The sequence below is a fragment of the Ricinus communis genome, chromosome 4 (genome assembly GCF_019578655.1).
Source record: "Ricinus communis isolate WT05 ecotype wild-type chromosome 4, ASM1957865v1, whole genome shotgun sequence".
In the NCBI taxonomy this organism is placed as follows: domain Eukaryota; kingdom Viridiplantae; phylum Streptophyta; class Magnoliopsida; order Malpighiales; family Euphorbiaceae; genus Ricinus; species Ricinus communis.
The window spans coordinates 5,343,164-5,364,742 of NC_063259.1; the positions used below are offsets into that span (position 1 = coordinate 5,343,164).

The 21,579-nt window shown below is 35.3% G+C and overlaps 1 non-coding gene across 1 annotated transcript; it reads right to left on the minus strand.

The window, feature by feature from the left end:
* Positions 1 to 20,553: 20,553 nt before the first annotated feature.
* LOC112534306 lies at positions 20,554 to 20,660 on the minus strand. Its single transcript, XR_003078602.1, has one exon. It is a non-coding gene; the product is annotated as a small nucleolar RNA R71 (small nucleolar RNA).
* Between the last annotated feature and the right edge of the window lie 919 nt (positions 20,661 to 21,579).

The window sequence follows — 21,579 nt, forward strand, 5'->3', positions numbered from 1 at the left end:
TCTTTTGCTATTTTTGGAGGCCCCATGGATTCTACTCATCCAATTGCTTTGCCAAGGCTTGATGATCCTTTTCTTGAAAATTTAGTGGAGTTATTCAACATGCCCTCCTGAGGTACTTTCCTATTCTGTTGGTGAGTATATTACCCTCACTTTGCTAATCTTTTGTTGCGAGAAGAAGGGAATACACTTGCTTGGATTAAGATGTTGAGTTTTTGTCTCTACGCCCAATTTCTATTGATTTCTCCTTAAGGAGGGGGAGATATCAGAATTCCTAGCATTATTGATCAAGTTGAGAGTAGAGCAAATTCAGTTCTAGTTATCCTAGCTGAAACCATCATTAGATCGTACATGTACAATACTCATCAACGATTTGGCAACAATGTTGTCCTCCTGTATGTATACAACCAAATATCTTTTACTCTTTTATTCCTTTTGCTTTAATTTTTGCCTAAGTCGCTCTTTCGGGTTATCAACTTAGTAGACTTTATTTTTGCCTAAATTGTCCTTGTGAATTTTCAACTTAGATTTTCTCTTTTATTATTTCCTATTGTTTTCTCTCCTTTTTGCAAATTTGGTTGCACGAGAAGCTTTAGATACTAATCATCCCAAGAGACATCGATAAATATGAGCTGAAGCATGTGCAAGTTTGATCAATTGCTACTCCACAGGACCTCGATGGCTAGATTTCTTGGATGAAGTACATTCTAGATTCACTAGACTTTCCCCTAGTTGATAATGAAGCATGTCACGCTCATAGTGTATAGCCACTACATACCTTTACCGAGATTATGGGTATTCACCTTCTATATACCTGTGAGAGTTTGCCGCCAGTACGGGCAGAAGCAACAAATTTTGAAAATTCCTTCTTGAATTTGAAGGCTTCCCACTGAGACAAGTCTTTCTAGATAAGATCGAGAGACTCTAACCTCGTCAAGATATAGAAAACTACTTGGATTCTGAAGGTGACTTAACCACAAATGACAACTTCAAAGCTTGGGTTCAGCTGCAAATTAATACTTCTTTTGGATTTGCAAGGTTCAAGAGAACTTGAGAGCTAGCTGTCGAATCTAGGAATGCAGATGCAAAGAGAAGAAGAAGATGAAAATATGCTTATTTTTAGATCTCACTTATTTTACTTAGCCTAGAGATGTGCTAGCTTGCCAGGGACACGATCGAGGCTATGAACCACAAAGTGTTTAGGTCCACTAGCGCGAGCTTAAGTTGAACCTACGCGAGGTCACCTTGGATTTGCATGAGGTCACCTTGGATTTGCGTGAGGTCAAGCTTAAGACTAATGGTTTTTGCATTCTCTTTTCTTTCTTTCTTTCTTTCCACTTCTGTGGCAATCTCCCTAGGGTTTTAGGATCACGGTTCCTTCTTGTCTTTCAATTTGTAACCGATTAAACATTCTCTTCATCGGGCTTTATATAACTCTAGTTTTTGAAATTTTATAATAACAATATGGTCTTCTAAAAAGCTAAGGCATTATTCTTAATCCTATAGAGTGCAAGCTGTATCAGTCATAATCCTATGAAATATTTACAAGAAATGTCATCCTTAGTCGATAAACTAGGAAAATGGTTATTGTTGTTGACATAATTTGACATTGAGTACGTCACAAAGAAAATAAAAAAAGGATGTGCAGTGGCAGAATTCTTGGCACAAAATCCAATTGAGGAAGATGAGCCTTATAATTTCGAGTTTAGCAACTATATCTGTTGTTGAATGAAGAATGTAATTCGATGGGGTAGTTAACAATAATGGTATAGGAATGGGAGTCATATAGGTAACATTATCCGGTGAAATGTTGCCTATAGCCAAAAAGTTAAGCTTTTGGGTCACCAATAATATGGCTTAATATTAGGCTTGTGCTTTTGGTCTTCAGACATTGCTAGCTATGAGAGTCAAAGAGGCAGAAATCCTTGGAGACTCCATGCTGGTAGTATCACAAGCAACTGGTGATTGGGACTTAAAAGAGGACAAGTTGAAACCATACCATGACTATATCCAGGAGATCACTAAAGCGTTCAACCACTACCAATTTGTATGTATCAACAAAGATAGTAATATAATGATAGATGCATTAGCAGGGCTAGCTTCAGTCTAGGAAAACTCGAGAAAGGTTAAGACTGGACCCTTAATGGTATTGCAATTGTATGAGCCATGTCACAAGAAGAAGAAAGAAGCGGAAGTTCGAGTTGCATTACCAAATGATAAGCCACGGTATCATGCTATTCTCAAATACTTAGAAGATGCCATATACCCCAATTCTGCCAATAAACATGATAAGGCAGTTCTCTAAAAGTTGGCCGTCAAATTCTTCACTCACTAAGGGGTCCTATACAAAAGGGGCTCAGATGCTGTCCACCTCAGATGCATGGATGAGAAAGAGGCATTGCTTAATAGACTCCTAGGACTGACTGTCTAAGAATCTCGACTCGGAAGAATTCTACCAAAAATCTGGCAGAACCTCCCCTAAATTACGGACATTTACCCTCCGTACAACGGGACCAGGACCTGCCAGAAAACACTTCAAATTAACAACGATTAATTAATGGGAGTCAGGTCATCAAAACTGCATTAATTTTCCTGACTCTACAACACGACACAAACATGAATATTGGCAGACAGTCTGATAATTTATTTTAACTAATAATATTTTTAGGGCTCAACTCATTTCAATAATCACATAAATTTTTTCAATAAATTCTAAAATCAACGGGCCAGAGAATTACTGAGATGCTTGATCGCTCAGTCGACTCGCCTCCAGCTGCCGGAGTCAAATCGACCATCCGAACGCACCAACGGACTCGAAATGACGCACTAATGACGATCACCGCTTCCGATTTCTGATCCGACCCCCGATCATCCGGAGAGATTTACGAACAATCTCGGCTGTCGATTTTCAAACGGAGTCCGATCACCACGAAACCGGTGCCATTGGAAAGCTTGAGCTGAGGGGAATACGAATGTGCCCTTCGATTGGCCAAAGCTCGCCGGAAAAGCCAGAAAATGTCGGCTGCCACCCATTTTCTCTCTCCACTGCGAACTTCCAACTCCAGCCACCATTTGCGTCGCCGCTGTCGCCAAAATGAAGCCCAGGCTGAGGGGAGTCGATTGCCACCAAAAATAGTGGCTACCGACGCTGGAAACGCCATGAACGACGTCCAAAAAGGCTGCTATTTTTCTCCTTTTTCGCTGCCTGCCGACATCCCTAGCGCTGCCACCATCGGCACCCCTGAGCTCGCCAGCGCTAGCTGCACCTCCGGCCAGCTTTGCCGAGCCCTAGACGGGCGCATCCCCCGTCATCCATGGAAGCTGAAGTCCCCCCTCTCTCTTTTTCTTCTCCTCCTTCTTCCTTTCTTCTTTTCCTTTTCTTTTCTTTCTTTCCTTATCGGCAATTGGCCCCTAAACTTTTCTTCTTTACCATTTAGCCCCTCAACTTTTTAATTACCAACAATTCTGTTGAGTAAAATTTCTAATTAACCCTTAAACTTTTCTTTAGCTTTTCAATTAAACCCTTAATTATTTAATTTGGGCCAAAATAGAATTATTGGAAATATACAATTAGATATTTATCCTTGCTTTTAAATGTAAAATTACCAAAAAGCCCTTACAGACATATTTAATTACAAAAATACCAAACATACAAATTTTTATTAAAACCCCATATATTAATAAAATTATACTTTTAATCCTTATTCCAAATTAGATTTTCAATTTAATCCTAACATACAATTAATTTAATTAATCAATTGCTAAATATTTTCAATTAAAATTTAACACCATTAGCTAATTAAAATGCCATTTTCCCCAATAATTCTTTTATAAAATATCCTTTACTAATTCTTCCATAACTCTCAAGTATAGAATTTTAATTTATATATATATTTGGGAAATAATATTGAATGACCAAAAATATAATTTATTTTCCAAAAAATTTATTTAATTAATTTCTTAAAAATCAAACTAATTGGATATAAAAAATAATTCCATTATTTGTCTAGCATTAAAATTCCATTTAAATCATTCCAATTAAACCAAATAAAGATAAAGTAAAACTAATTTAAATAAAAACTCATTTATTAATTATTATTTATATTATCATTATTAAAGAAAAAATTCCGGGTATTACATATTATTACCAATTTTGGTATTTTAAATCGATAAAACATGTAAAAAAATGTTGAAAACCGAAACATAGACCAATCAAAATTGTATAGAGCCAATCAGCTCTACACAGATTTGATCAGCTCTGTCTAATAACTGATTCGGCTATATGTAGAGCCTATTGGCTCAGGGGCCAAAATTTTTTGAAAGTCCTTGCAATTAGTCCTTGTACTCTCAAAATCTGTAATTTCACTCCTCAAACTTAATTTTTTTTTATCAATTTGGTATAAACTGATTTCAAAAAACAATTTTGGCTTGATTACTCACAACCATAATTGAGATTCACTCGTCTTCACCTTTCGAGACTTAAGAAAGGCAGTAATTTTCATCGCCGAATTTTTCATAATTCTCTTGAAATCTAGATCCGAAAAACAGGCATTGATAGACGCTTTAACAAGTTAGTTGTCTACTCTTTAATCACAAGTGATAGAGTCTAATGGTTCAAAGCAAGAGATGATGACACTGTCATTAATGCATATCAGAGATCTAACAATCATGTTAATGGCAAGAAGTGTAGATGTAGGGCTGCAAATGAGCTGAGCCGCTAACAAACTACTAGAAGCTCAGCTCGATCAAAGCTCGTTCGAGCTCATTTGTTGGGATAAACGAGCCGAGCTTGAGCTTCATTTTCGAACTCTTTTATTAAATGAGCCAAGCTCAAGCTTTATACTATTCAACTCGTCTGAGCTCGCGAACTGGCTCGTTAAGGAGTTTGCGAATATGCTCATTAAGGAGTTCACGAGCTAGCTCATTTAGATAATAAAAATTCAACTTTTATTACATTAAAGTAGTAATATATACTAACAAATTAGGTTTTAATTATAATTTCTCTAATTGAATAATTTTAGTGTTACTTAAGTAAGTGCTAGTTTAATAACATTGTTAATTAAGTTGACATTTGATTATGTATATTTAATTACTATTAATATGTTACCAATTTATTTTTTTCATAAATTAATTTAAGTAGAATAATAAAATAAAAACCACGTATGAAAACAATGTAGTTTTGGTGTATAATATAGTTAACTTATATCTACCTAAACTACGTTATTTTACTATAAAACTACATAGTTTTAGTGTTGAATAAATAATCATATATTATGTAAATGCTTAAAGATATTTGAAAATTATAGTCTATACATTTATAAATTAATAAGGCATGAGTTAATATTTTTGCGATCATGATGCTTGTAGATAGAGTAAGAACTATTATAAATTAACATAAAAGGTACTAGTCTAGTTGATGAAGTAAAGGTACTAGAGTAAGAACTATTATAAATTAACATGAGTAAATAATTTTGCAATATGCTTAATGTAAAGCTTGTGAAGCTCGGATTGGCTCGTCCGCTCTCCTAGTCCTGACCGAATTATAAATGAATTTGAAAAGAATTTGAGATAAACTTCTAATACACGTATAGGATTTTGGTCGGGTTCGGATTCAAAATAGATTAACAATGTATGATTGTGTAATGCTAATATAACATTAATTATATTTATTAAATAATCTTTATTAGTAATATGTCTTTTAATTAATTAATATGATATAAAAAAATTTAGGAGACTTGTAAATTTTGTTATGTAGTAGGATTTAAATTATATCCTTCATTTTAATTTTGATTAATTAATCAATCTCACTTATTATTAAGCTAAATCACCAATTAGTACATAACTATGTAGTTTTGTCCAAAATCAATTGCAATATAAAATAAATAAAGACTAAGATACAAATCTTAAATTACAAAAATTATTTCTCTAATCCAATTTCTTCAGCCGCCCACCTCCTCCTCTTTCACGACTACGCCGTCCACCTCCTCCTTCAAGTCTCTAGCCATCCTCTTCCACATTCACGACTACCCCGCCCTCCTCCTTCTTGAAGTTTCCAGGCATCCTCTTCCTCAATCACAACTATGCCACTCTCCTTCTCCTTCAAGTTTCCAACCGTCCTTTGCCTTGTTCACTACTCAGTCACCCTCCTCTTTTGTCATTTTCTGTGATAACCTAGGTAAGCAACTTTCTATTGTGAAGGGCACCAATTTGCCTCAAATCTATAATAGGTGTTGCACATTTTTGTTTTCACATAAAAATTCCTCCCTTTCAAATTCAAATCTTATGTTCTTAATAACTAAGAATGGACTTGTCAGTACTCATTTTTCTAGATCTAGATAACGAGGGAATTACGAGAATGCTATTATAAAAGTTAATGCTTTTTTTTGAGTCTCGAGAGGTTGAGAATCATCGAATTCCAATTAGAGTTGTGAATAATCGAACCAAAATTGTAGATTTTGAAAGGTTAGAGACTAAAATGTAAAAGTTTTCAAAACTTTTAGCCCCTTGAGCTAATCAACTCTGCATACAGCCGAATCGGCTGTAGACAGGGTTAATCAGGTCAGCATTGAGCCGGTCGGCTCTGTGTAGAGCTGATTGGCTCTATAATCCCGATTAGTCTCAGTTTTGATGTTCAACATTATTTTAGGTGTTTTTTTGGTTTAAAACACCAAAATTAATGGAAATACACATTCTAGAACTTTTTATTGATAATAGTTCAAATTTTAAATCTTTTTAAGATTTATTTAGTATTTATCGATAAAACATCCTAATAAGTCTAAACAATTCTTTTTTAATTATCAATATTATCACGCTCTCTAAGGTTTCCTAAATCTTTCTGCAATAAATAGAAAGAGAGGCTTTGAGTCCAGGGATAATGATGATTAGTAATTAAGAAAGATTCATAGCGACTAAGAACATTTTTTTGTCAAATTGTAGAGAGCGACAAAAAATATCTTTAGAGGCAGTACACACTTTGAAAGATCAAACACATAAATAAACCCCAAAACACTCCAGATTTTTACCCCATATTCTATTCTACCTTCTCTTCATCACCTGAGACTCAAGGATCTGCACAATATGGTGATAACCTGAAGGTTTCAAACACTCATATTATCATATTTTCTACTTTTTATAATTTCTTTACGATTAGCAACATGGTTAGGATTTTTGCATGATCAGTAACATGTTAGGTTTTTATTGCTTTGATGATTATTCTACATGTTCAATATGCTTAGATTCAGGATTTTAGCAATCTTATATATTTGTATGATATCCATGCTTGTGAGTTTTGAAACGGATAATGTTTTTTCTTGGGTTTTGGATTTGATGATCATATGAGTAAATTGACATGCTAGGATTATTTTGCATTGATAATATGCATATTTTGTTTGATTAGATAGTTTGATTGGATTCAAATGATTAGTTTTTCTAGAAAATTGCCATGAGAAGGAGCCTTATCTACTGTAAGTTTGCTTTTTAATCATTTTATATTTTCTTGCTTTAAAATTAGTTTTATGCATTCTTCCGTGACTTAATCATGTACTAATCATTGTTGATGTGTTCCTATGCATATGAATCGATTTTCGGGTGGTGGAGTACCAAAACTAAAGCAAACTGGACATTATAAAAGTGTAGAGCTGATCATCTTAGTTTACAGTCGATCGGCTCTGCGTTGAGCCGACCGGCTCTAAAGGTCACCCAATTAGCTGTTCACCTAAGATTCATCCTGTTTCGAGATTTTTGAGTGTAATTATCTTTTTCCCTTTCTTGACCTAGATTATATGTATTTTTAGTTTATTAGTTGTAGGAAGGGTTGTAATAATTAGATTCATCGCTTTCTTTTAATTTTGCTTTATATGTGAATGAATGATAAAAATTCAGATGCTTGATTGAAAATTAAAATTGAACACCTAGACGTATGCTAAAGTTAGGCTTTACATGTAAACTAAAGTCCATTAGGTTACATATTGGTAATTTAGGCATAAATTAAAATCCATATAGACTTAGTGGGCTTGTGCCATGTCTAAGATCAATTAATGGACTCACTTAGAATGGGAAGACCTAATTAGGCCTTGATTTCTCTAATCCCATTTCTTCAACCGCCATCCTCCTCCTCCTTCACGACTACGCTGCCCACCTCCTCCTTCAAGTCTCTAGACATCCTCTTCGACATTCACGACTACCCCGCCCTCCTCCTTCTTGAAGTTTCCAAGCATCCTCTTCCTCAATCACAACTATGCCACTCTCCTTGTCCTTTAAGTTTCCAACCGTCCTCTACCGTATTCACTACTCAGTCGCCCTCCTCCTTTGTCATTTTCTGTGATAACCTAGGTAAGCAACTTTCTAATGTGAAGGGCACCAATTTGCCTAAAATCTATAATAGGTGTTGCACGTTTCTACTTTCATATAAAAATTCCTCTCTTTCAAGTTCAAATCTTGTGTTCTTAATAACTAAGAATGGACTTGTGAGCACCCATTTTTCTAGATCTAGATATCGAGGAAATTACAAAAAATGCGATTATAAAAGTTAATACTTTTTTTTGAGTCTCGAGAGGTTGAGAATAGTAAATAACTAGCATTTTTTTGTTGCCTTAAGGCTTCCTCCTAAAGAGGAACAAGCACAGACTCACATTTCGGTATGGTTCTATCCAAATTCAAACTTCGGCAGAATTTCCATAACATCGACTTGCCTTAGGGTTTTCCCCTTCAGGTTGCATTGTCGACGTCCTCTATTGAGCTCTCAAGGGAGGAGTTTGACCTCACAGTGAGCTCTTTGCCGCCCATGCCAGTCTCGATGTTAAGGCAATGAAATTGTTTTATTTATATGCATTGATATCAGCACCAATTAGAGTTGTAAATAATCGAGCCAAAATCATTTTCTGAAGCCAATTTAGACTAAAGCGACAAAAAAAAAACCAAGTTTGAGAGGTGAAATTGTAGATTTTGAAAGTTCAAAGAGTAAAATGTAAAATTTTTTAAAAACTTGGCCCTTTGAGCTAATCAACTCTACGTGCTGTCGAATCGGCTGTTCATAGGGTTGATTAGGTCAATATAGAGCCAGTCGGCTCTGTGTAGAGCCAATTAGTCTCAGTTTTGATATTCGACGTTGTTTCGGTTTTTTTATTTATTTAAAACACCAAAACTAGTGGAAATACACCTTCTAGAACTTTTTATTGATAATAGTTTGAATTTTTAATCTTTTTATCAATAAAACATCCTAATAAGTCCAAATAATTCTTTTTTAATTATAGATATTTTCATGCTCTCTAAGGTTTCCTAAATCTTTCTGCTATAAATAGAAAGAGAGGCTTTGAGTCTAGGATTAGTGATGATTAGTAATTAAGAAAGATTCACAGCAACTAAGAACATTTTTTTGTCAACTTATAGAGAACGATAGAAAAATATCTTTAGAGGAAAACACACTTTGAAAGATCAAACACATAAACAAACCCCAAAACACTCTGGGTCCGCACAATATAGTGACAACCCGAGGGTTTCAAACATTCATATCGTCATTATTTTCTACTTTTTCTAATTTCTTTATGATTAGCAACATGGTTAGGATTTTTGCATGATTAGTAACATGTTAGGTTTTTATTGCTTTGATGATTATTCTATATGTTTTATATGCTTAGATTTAGCATTTTAGCAATCTTATATGTTTCTATGATATGCATGCTTGCTAGGTTTTGAAATGGATAACATGTTTTTTCTTGGGCTTTAGATTTGATGATCATATGAGTAGATTAACATGCTAGGATTATTTTGCCTTGATAATATGCATATTTTGATTGATTAGATATAGTTTTATTGGACTCATATGATTAGTTTTTTTAGAAAATTTCCATGAGAAAGAGCTTTATCTACTGTAAGTTTGCTTTTTAGTCATTTTATATTTTCTTGCTTCAAAATTAGTTTTATGCATTCTTCCATGACTTATACATGTACTAATCATTGTTGATGTGTTCCTATGCATATAAATCAAGTTTCGGGCGGTGGAGTACCAAAACCAAAGCAAACTGGACATTATAAAAGTTTAGAGTTGATCATCTTAGTGTACAGTCGATCTGCTCTATGTTGAGCCGATTGACTTTAAAGGTCACCTAATTAGCTGTTCACCTAAGATTCGTCTTGTCTCGAGATTTTTGAGCCTAATTTTCTTTATCCCTTTTTTGAACTAGATTATATGTTTTTTTAGTTTATTAGTTGTAAGAAGGGTTATAATAATTTAATTCACTGCTTTCTTTTATTTTTGCTTTATATGTGAATGAATGGTAAAAATTCAAATGCTTGATTGAATATTAAAATTGAACACCTAGACGTAGGCTAAAGTTAGAGTTTGCATGTAAACTAAAACCGATTAGGTTAAATATTGATAATTTAGGCATAAATTAGAATCTATATAGACTTAGTGGGCTTGTGCCATGTTTAAGATCAATTAATGGACTCACATAGAATGGGAAGACCCAATTAGGCCTTGGCATGTAAATGGTAGTCCACTTAGTATAAAAGTAATTAAAGCATAACATGTAATTCGGTTAGACTAGGTGGGCTTCACGCATAATTGAATAATAAAACTAGGCTAGCAAAACAAATGGGGATCGGGCCAAAATAAAATAGGCTAGATTTAAGTGGACCTCACATGTTGTAGTTGATCAATTATAGAGTTATAATTATTGTGTTTATAGGAAAAAGCCCATTAAACAATAAAATGTGACAAAGCTTTCTTATAGAATCTAGAAATGCCACACAATTAGTAAAAGTTTCTCAGAAAATTACCCAGGTGCCGACTCTCTTTCTCCATGCTAGTTTTTATGACTAGTTAGCGAGTTCCTAATTAGGTCGAAAAGCCTTGCAGTGCCGTAGTCGCTATAGACACTTGGGTGCGCACCCTAAACCGCCTCCTATAATAGTGACTCAATTAGGGATAGAGAACTTGATTCGAGTGTATCCTTATTTTTAGTTTTATTATTTAACGAGTTATTCTTGCATCACTACACCATTTTCACACATTGTGCACCTTGGTCCCTACAGCCTCGATGGTATCGGTTAGTACTTCTTTGGTTCACTCGAACCTTGGAGTTATGACATCGGCTAACCATCACTCATAAGTAATAAGTAAATTTTCTTCAGGGCATTGAACCTTGAGTGGGGAGACGAGTAAAGGAAGGAGCCTTTTATCCTTACCCAAGACTTAGCCCATGGTAATGATGGTAGTAATCTCCCCTAGGAACCGAATTGCTTTCTATCTGAGATATTTTTCTTTATAAGTGGTCAAGCCCACATCTTGGAGGGCCTTGGCCCTTGACATGTAATGTTAAGCCGTAGGCCCAAAAATATGCAAGCTTTAGACTTATATTAGAAAATGTCACCTTTTTATTTTAATATGCTTTGAAATCTTTTGGCATGCGCGTCGGGACTACTATCCCTTATTGATAGTAAGCCTAGGCTCAAAATCCTATAAAAGAGAGACTCACCTCGAACCATGTGTGAGAGTAGTAAGGTTGGAAGGATGATTATATAGTACTTTGTAAAAATTTCTTTGTGATTGCTAACCCTTGATCTTATGCACATCATGTATACCATTCATCTCATGCGTTATTTTAACTCTTTATTTTGAAGCCACATGGATTCTCCTTTAATTTGAAAAAGACAAGAGAGTGGTAGGCTAGAGAGGATACCAATTTTGCCAAAAGATCTAGTCTGCGTTAGAATACCTCGAAAGACCAAGGCATTAGTCTTCTGTGACGGAGACTGAACTATACCTGAATGGCCAACTAAAGAGCTAATAAGCAGGATGTCGATATCCTCAAGAACGCAACTATCGATGACTTGAGAGGTGTGATACGGGAAGAGCTCTAAAAACGTTTGGCTAGAACGGCTGCAAAGCAAGCCCTACTAGCTGCTCTGGTTGTGCTTGCTACCCTTATGATAACTAATCCTCCTACTATTAACCTGGTTACTATCGCTGTAGAAGCTGCCACTATTATTGCCACTACTAATACGGAAGACCCTACTAGGAGGGGAGTATTAGTAATGAGGATGTGAGTGGCTTGAATGCAGGGCTTGACAAGATGCAAGGGATGCTGGAAATCAAGGGTTTGCTCGACCTATGACTTTGATAAGTTAGTCCGGATGGGTGAGGACAAGCTTCCTACTAAGTTCAGAATGCTTGAGAGGAACAAGTTTATTTGGACTAGTGATTCGAAGATTCATCTCAAGTAGTATGCTACTATCATGAAAACTACTCAAATGAGTAAGACCCAAGTTATCAAGCTATTTATATTGTCCTTAAAAGGACCCGCTGTGAATTAGTATCATGGCTTAGAAAGGTTCGTTAAAGCTGAATGGTGAGATTTGTGTAACTTTTCTATTAAGTAATATGATTACGACACTTATCTCAAAGTTTCAATAAGAGATTTTGAGTCCACTTAGCAAAAGTCAAATGAGTCCTTCTTTGATTTCTTAACAAGGTGGAGGAATAAGGCTGGGTTGATGAAAAATAAACCTTTTGAGAAAGACCAAGTTCGTATGGTGGTCAGCTTCGGTTGAGAGGCTTCAGATGATGAACCCAAGAACTTTCATAAAACTACATGATGATGGGCTTCAGGTTGAAGAAATCGAGAACGACAAGAGGAAAAATGTTTGAATTGGTGGAAGGACTAATTATTAGGCTAGAGGGATCAAAATTCTTAATGTGAATATTATTCAGCAAGATAAGAGGTTCTCCAATTTCAAGCAACCTCTTTCAAGAATATTCGAAAGGCTAGTGCAAAATGGCATGTTCTACCCATTACCTTTAAAAACCCACCGAACTCTAACGCACCTACATACAAGCCAAACACATACTATAAATTCCATTAAGCACTTGGACACCACTCCGACAACTATAATTGCCTAAAACACAAAATATAAGACATTATCGATGCCAAAAAATTAGTCAACCATGACCAGCCTAGCACTAGAAGAAACTCCTTGCCTAACTACAATAACACATCACCTCCAAACCAGGTATCCATGATCACTCCTGACTTCAGTGAAAGGAGGTCATGAATTCCTTTCGAGACATACCCTCATATGAACTTGAGCTAGAGTCAGAACTAAAATGCCTACAAAGAACCTTCACCGAGCTAGGAGTACTATTATTTATGTTCTATCATCTAGTAAGGAGTAGGAAACTCAAGCCTCTAGCACCAATAAGTGATCTAAACCTTTACAATGGCTAGTATTGTGAGTATCACCAGACTTTTGGGCATATGATGGATCACAACAATCATCTTAGACATGAGATTTAGGATCTGATAGACTATGGGGATTGTCGACTAGAGTAACTTCTTCAGGTTGAGTGTGAAAACCTATTAGGGTAGCCTCCGGGAAAATTCGAATTCAAATTTCATTATTTGAGGCCTTCTTCTGCTGACACTCAAATCGATGATATTGTATTGAGTGGTCAAGGATCGTATAGCGAAGAATAGGTAATTGGTGACTTTTGCCTCCTGGATGTATGGAAGGAGGGTAAAAAGAAGTTGGTCATGGCCATTCAAATCTAGTACGGTTCCAAGGACGAGAGTGAAGTCCAATATAGTAATGCCAAGGGTATTTAGGCAGATAATGATTCTGATAAGGAGTTGAGTCCAAGGCAAGTTAATAACAAAGGAGCACAAGAGCTGAAGTAGGTCCAGAAGGGGCCAAAAGCAGAGGATAAGGGACTGTTAGAAGAGCTAAAATAGAACAAGAAGATAGTTGACATCTAGGAATTGTTGATGCACTTACAAGACCATATAAAGGCTTTAATTCAGGCCTTATCCAACATCACCATAAGCACAATAGCTACCCCTGAGAAAATGATCAAAACAATAACTAAAAAACCACCAGGATGATCACTTTCTCAGATGAAAATTTGCCACTAGAGGATAGGAACCATAATAAGGCTCTCTACACTGCGGCTGACATAAAAGGGAAAAGGACTCCTTATGTGATGGTAGATAATGGGTCGGCCATCAATATTTCTCCTTTTTGCATACTTCTTAAACTGGGAATGACTGCAAATTGAAGCCATCGGACATGGTCATAAGAGCTTATGACGAGACCATAAGAGACATGGAAGTGATGTTCACAATATTAGTAAAGATAGGTCTCAAAGAGTCCTAGGTAGAATTCATTGTCCTGGACATCCTGATAACTTTCACTTTGTTATTTGGAAGACTATGGTTTCATGCCCTAGGAGGAGTGCTTTCCATTGTGCATCAAAAGCTAAATTCCCTTATAAAGGGGAAGTAATCAATATTAACACTGAAGGTGGCAAGATCATCTTGGTTATTCAAGAAGCTGCTAAGGAGCTTGATGCCCCGACTCGTTTCAGGTTATTGTCCTTTATAAGGATTATATAGATCCAAAAGTGGCAAGCATATTCAAGAAAATGGACTTCATACCTAGAATGGGATGGAAAAGAATCAGTAGGGAATTGCAAAGCTGCCAGACATCAAAGGATAGAAGACCCCTAGGATAGCATGAGGATGAAGATAAGGGCAAACCAAAGGATAAGACTCTAAAAGACGTCTTGTCAAGGGGTACAATCTAAAAGATGTCTTGTCAAGGAGTACAAAATCCCTACTCTGGGAGACCGAGACAGTTACTGTAGTTGGGACTGAGGTATCGGGTTTGAAATCTTCAAGAGTTTGATCGTCGATAGGGTGGTTAAGCTGAGCATCAGGGGCATCCCAAAGAAGGGCACAACCAAGGTCAAAGAGCTGAAGCTAGAAGAATTCATTTGCCTACTAGAGAAAGATTATTTGCTCTAGTTGAGGAGAATATCATTGATGTATTTTATGAAGAAACTAATGTAATAACATCTGGTCTTTATGAGGATAATGTCTTTTTTTGCTTCTAAGATCAATGGTATGAACTCTAATTTTGATTACTTGTGTGATGTCTTTCCTGACGGTAGTGTGCATTTTAATGATCATGACATGTGCATATTTAATATTAATTCCATTCAAATGGACTCATTTAATTTAGGCACAAATAAAAACTCAAGGCACATTTCGATTGCTTATGATATAACTCCTGAGGAGAAGAGAGATTTGAAAAAATAATGGAAAAGAGATAGTCGGTATTTGCTTGGTCATATGACAACATGCCAAGGTTAAGCAATAAGATAGTAGAGCACTATATTCTAGCTTATCCACACATCAAGCCTATTAAGCAAAAAATGAGAAGGCTGAGGTTGGAATAGGCAGAGAAAATCTGGGAAGAGGTCGCCAAGCAGGTAAAAGCCAATTTTCTCAATGTAGTCAACTACCCTGAATGGTTGGCGAATATTGTTCCAGTCCTGAAGAAAGATGGAAAAGTCAGGATGTGTGTAGATTATCGAGACTTGAATAAGCTTGCTTCGAGGACAAATTTTCCCGCATGGGTTCTCTGCATCCAACTGGATCATGATAGCAGTCGTGGATAAGCTAAAGATGGCATTCATCACCGAGTGAGGTACGTACTATTACAAGGTTATGCCTTTTGTAGTAAAGAATGCGGGGGCAACTTATCGGAGAGCAGCCACTACCTTATCACAGGATATGATGCATAAGGAGGTAGAGGTGTATGTAGACGATATGATTGTCAGCACCCATTTTTTAGATTCAGATATTTAGAGATTACGAAAAATTAGATGATGAAAGTTACTGCCTTTCTCAAGCTTTGGGAGGTGGAGAATGAGAAAATCTTAGTTAGGGTTGAGAAATAATTGAACCAAAAGTGGTTTTTTAGAATCAATTTGGACCCAAATGGTAGAAAAAATTAAGTTTCAGGGATGAAACGACAGTTTTCGCAAGTTCATGGACTAAAATATAAAAAATTTATAAGTTTTTTGCTGTTTAAGCCACTTGGTTGAGCATAGGGCTGAATTTGCACTGTGTAGAGCTGACCGACTCTACATAGTCTCGATTGACTTATTTTCCAAATTCGATGCCGTTTTATGTCTATTTTGACTTAAAAATGCCAAAATTGGTAAGGAAGAGGCCTCTAGAATATTTTTAGTGATAATTATTAAGGATTTTAAAGATTTTATTTTATAAGATTTTTATTTTATTGGATATTAATTTAAATTAAATCAACCAATTAAGGAAAAATAATCATTTCCTTTTAAATATAAAAATCAAAGTTTATCTACTCCTCTAGGGTTTCCTAAAACTCTACTGTTATAAATAGAATAGGATATCCTAGGTCTAAGGTTAGCTACTAACTACACTTAAGTCGACATTCATTTATTAAGCAGTGTGTTTTAGGTAATTAAGAGGTAAGTCACTAAGAAAGAATAAAATTAGAAAAATTTACAAAATTAGGAAAGTTTCTTTTTAGATTCAAAAAAGATTTGTCTTCACCAGAAACATATAATCAAGCCTAAGTAACACTAGAATCTCATCGAATCTTTGATTCTACCACCTCATCATCTATAGAGACTCGTAGATCAACACTCTGTGATGACAACTGAGGGTTCCCCCCATCCAGCATTATCAGCATCTCCCTCATCTTTACTGGTTCTTTAGTTTTTGTAATTTTAAAAACATGATCAGGATGATTTTTAATTTTTTAGTATGATTTAAATGATTAGAACTAGTATTTTCGGAGTCAACATGCTTATAATACGTTGGATTTTAAATCTGATAACATGATTTTTATTAAATTTTGAATATGATGATTGGAATGATTAGGGTAACATGTAGATTTATGTTTTTCTCATATAATTATCCGATCGCATTAGTTTTAGGGTTACATGTTCAAATCTGGAATCTAACATATGAATTTTCTTGCCTTTTATCAGTTTGGCTTTTTTATATTTGTATTACTTTTACATATTTTGGTATAGTTTAATTCATTTTTATGTCTTTTATTTCACTTTTTTCAAGTTTTTAAACATGTTTTTATCTTCTGTGCATGTCGAATCGGCTTCTGGCCAAGAGGATCGAAGGAAAGTGCAGAATTGACCCAGACCAAGCCCTAGAGCCGATTGGCTCTGTGGCCTAGGCTAACCAGCTCTTCACCATTTTTGCCCTATTTTCGAGTTTTATGCAATTTTTACAATTTTTGTACACTATAACTTCTTTTTATTTATTTTTCTTTTAATTACTTAGTTGTAAGAGGGTTGTAATAGCTAGATTTAATTTTTTTTACACTTTATTTTAATGTATGCCAAATATTTATCTAATTAAAACTAGACATATAGACATCAGGCTTTAAAATTTGACTTGGCATAAAATTATAGTCCACTAGATTAAAGAATGGTAAAATTAGCCTAAACTAAAATCCATGTAGACTTAACGGGTTTTTCATGCTTTTAATTAATTAATGGATCGCATTAGAATAAGAATCATGCAATTGGGCCTTAATATAAAAAGTAGTCCATTTAAGTTTAAAGGCTGGTAATTAAGTACATAACTTGTAATTAGGCTAGACTAGATGGGCCTTTTACATAATTGGATAGCTAGTTAAGTTAATTATCTAAATGGGGAATTGGACTTAAATAAAATGAGTTAGACCTAGGTGGACCTCCCATACTGTAATAATTTACTGCATTAGATTATATTTGTTGTGTTTATAAAGAATAGCTCGTTAAAAAATAAAATGAAAGAAAAAGATATACGAATAAGGAAGTTAGTTTTCGAATCCATCTTTAGATATGGCAAAGTTTTCTTATAGAATCGAGAAAAGCCACTCAATTATAAAAGTGTCCTGGTGAATTACCCGGCTGGCGATCTAAAATCTCTAGGCTAGTTTCTCCTTGTTGGAGCCTTTTATCCTTATCCAAGACTGAGCTCATGGTAATGACAGTGCAATCTCCCTTAAGAACCCATTTTGCTTGCTATTTTTAGCTGTTTTTCCTTAAAAGTACTTAAGCCCACATATTAGAAAGCCTTAGCCTAAAAATATGTGGAATCAGGCCTTAGGCCCAAAAATATACCGTCTTTATACTTATACGGAAAGACGTCACATTGTTTTGTTTAATTTGCTTTCAAAGTTTGTGGCATGCAGGTCGTACCTACTATCCCCTATTGATAGAAAGCCTATACCCAAAATCTTAGGGAAGAAAGACTCACCATGAACCATGTGCAGGAGAAATAAGGTTAGGAGGATGTCTTAAGTAGTAACTTGTAGGAATATTATGTGTTTGCTAACATTTTTCTCATGTCTTTTATGCATTAAACATGCATCATGTATCATACTAACTCCTTATTTTTTTAGCCATATAGACTCTCCTTTAAGTTGGAAAAGACAAGATAGTGGAAGGCGGGAGAGGGTTTTAATCTCAGTGAAAATCTAGTCTGTGTCAGAGTACCTAGAGAGACCAAGGCATCAAGCTTCTACAACTCAGACCAAAGCTACATAAAAAATGGCTAATGAAAGATCTAATGGCAGGATCTCAAGATCCTTAAGAATGTTGTCATAGATGATCTGAGGGGTGTGATTGGGAAGGAGCTCGAACAACTTTTGGCTAGGATGGCTTCAAATCAAGCCCTACTTGTTACCACATGATAAGTGCTAGAAGTACTTACTTTCCAGCCTTGTTTTATCTTGATTTTACCTTAAATTTAGTTTAATTTGTTTGTTAGAGTTTGTTTCCAATCTTTTTTAGGTACTTTGCAAATCTTACACGACAAAAAGAAGTTTGGCATTAAAATACATAAAAATTAGTCCAAGAATCACTTATTTAGCAAGAGACGGAGTCTTACTCGGGCATGATATGAGAAGAACTTGCTCGTGTGGACTTCCTATGTGAAGTCCAAAAAGTAGCAGAATGGTGGAAGGTATGACATGGGAAGCACATGCCAGTGTGCACTTCCCATGTGAGTTATAAAAATTGGCAGATTATCTAAGGCTTGACACGGAAAGAGGACATGCCTGTGTGATCTTCCTATGTGACCCAAAGGATGGCTTCAAGTGCGAGTTGATCATAGGATGTGACACGCCTATATACTGCCAGTGTGGAGCATAAAAACACACTATTTAAAGGAACTTTTAGGATTTTTTTAAGAGAGTCCTGTCATTTTATTCATTTTTAGAGAGAGAGAAGCACTTAAAAACTTTATTTTCCTTTCATTTTTAGGGTTTTGATTGGTCATTTCTTATGGAGGAACATCAATTCCTTCATTATTTTTCAAGATTAGAGATTCTCATCTCTATTCTTTCATCAATAGTTTGAGATCCTCTTTCTCTAATCTTTATTTCTTTATCGTAATGTTTTAGGAACTAATTTTCTTGCTATTTGAATTTTGATGAACCCTAATTTGTTTTATATGGATTGATTTAAATTTAATGTAATTAATCCTTTTTGTGAATTGTTTTGTTCCTTGGATTGCTTAATTATCTATTTTAATTGATGAGTCGATGTATTAATTAGTATTTGTTTTCATAATTAATTAGAGATAAATTTTTATGAACTGATCACATCTTAGGGAATGAGGATTGATTAGGATATTAGAGATAGATCTACAAGATCTTTTGGTTTAACAGTTTCTTAATCTTATTGCATGACCTAAGTGAGTGGATTTGAGAAAAGATTCCTCTCCCTCCTCTTAGGATTAAGGGTTTAATCACTTAAGAAAAGCTTAAACCTAATTTAGTGGAATGCAAACTCAACTCTTTATTAGAATTAACTGTTGTTTGTTTCATGAAATATTTAATTTATTAGGGGGATTCACTACCTAAATAGGTTTTATCCTTGATAAGTTTAGCAATTGTTTTAATCTTTATTTTTAAGATTATTTTATTTTTAAATATTATTACACTGAAACAACATTTTAATTGTTAAACATTAGGTCCCCGGTGAAATGATATTCTTATTTATCATTACATTAGTTGATAGCGCACATCAAATTTTTGGCGTCGCTGCCGGAGACTCTTTCCTATTATGATATTATTAGTAATTTAAAAGCTAGTGATTTAGCATTTTTATTTTTTATTTGATTTATATTTGTGGTGTTTGCGTTTTCTCCAAGTATTTGAATCTGTGTATGACCCGAGCTAGTTCGACAGAGCTATTCACTTACGAACTAGAGTTGGAAAAAACTTTTGAGGAAGTAGTTAAGAGAAGAACGAGAATGAGCTTTAGCCAAAATGGTGGCGAAGTTAGAGAATCAGAATTAAGATGGAGAATCAAACCAAGAAGGGGATAGTTAAGAATGGCAACTCCAGTAAGGAGGAAACCATGTAAGAGTATGCACACCCAACTCTTAATGGGGCTACTTCGAGTATTGTGAGGCCGAATGCTGCAGTAAACAACTTTGAGATCAAGCCCAACATCATTCAGATGGTGCAAAATAATCGCATGTTTGATGGTTTGGCCAATGAGATCCAAACACCCATTTGGATAATTTTCTAGAAATTTATAATACCTTCAAGATTAATGAGGCATTAAATGATACTATTCGATTGAGGCTATTCCCATTCTTATTGAGGGATAAGCAAAAGAAGTGGTTAAAGTAATATCCAATTGAGACATTTACAAGCTGGAATCAACTGGTCGAGAAATTATTGGAGAGATACTTTCCACCTTCTAAGATGGCCAAGTTGAGTAATGATATAGCAAGGTTTCTCTAATAAGAGAGCGAGACTTTATACGATTGTTGGGAATGTTTCAAGGATTTACTGAGGAGCTGTCCATACCATGGTTTACCTTTATGGCTACAAATTTATACATTCTTTAATGGACTGAATTACGCAAGTAAACAGTCTATTAATGTTGCAGCAAGTGGATCACTAAACAATAAGACTTATGATAGCTTGTCTTATTGAGGATATGATAGTCACGAACTATTAGTGGCAGAATCCAAGAGAGCAGGTTCGAGTCAAAGGGAGTGGAATCCATGCGGTAGACCCTATGGTAGCTATAACTGAATAGTTAGAGGCCATAAGTAGGAAGATGGATGTTTTAACTATGTCTTTGTCTGGAAGACATGCATAAGTTATGACTTATGATTGGTGTAGCGGTGGTCATCAAAGTCAAGATGCCACAATGGAAATACTTTTGCTAAGCCAAAGGAGGTTGATTATGTGGGAAATGCTCCTAGGTAGCAGAACAATCCCTACAGCAATACCTATAATCTACGGTGGAGAAATCATTTGAATTTCTCTTAGGGAAGTCAGAATCAGTAAAGACCTCCACCACTAGGATTTAAATAGCAAAACCAATAACAAGCTCCTCCTAAAAGAAGTAATCTAGACAATATGATGGAAAAGTTCATCTCGATGTTCAAAACAAGGTTTCAAACTACCGAGACTACTCTTAGAAACCAGCAAGTTTCGATTTAGGCTTTGGAGAATCAAGTGGGACAAATTGCAAAACTCTTAAGTGAGAGGGCCCAAGGAAGCTTGTCGAGTAACACATAAACTAACCCTAAGGAGCAGCTTAAGGTTATTACAATGTGGAGTGGCAAGGAGTTAAAAACTAAGATGAATGAAGTATATGAGAGTTCTACTACAATTGAGAAGGTTGATGATGAACCAAATGATGTAGAGGCTGAAGTAGAAGATAAAGTAGAAGCAACGCTGAAGCCTGACCCTATTGTAAGAGAATATCAACCAAGAGTATCC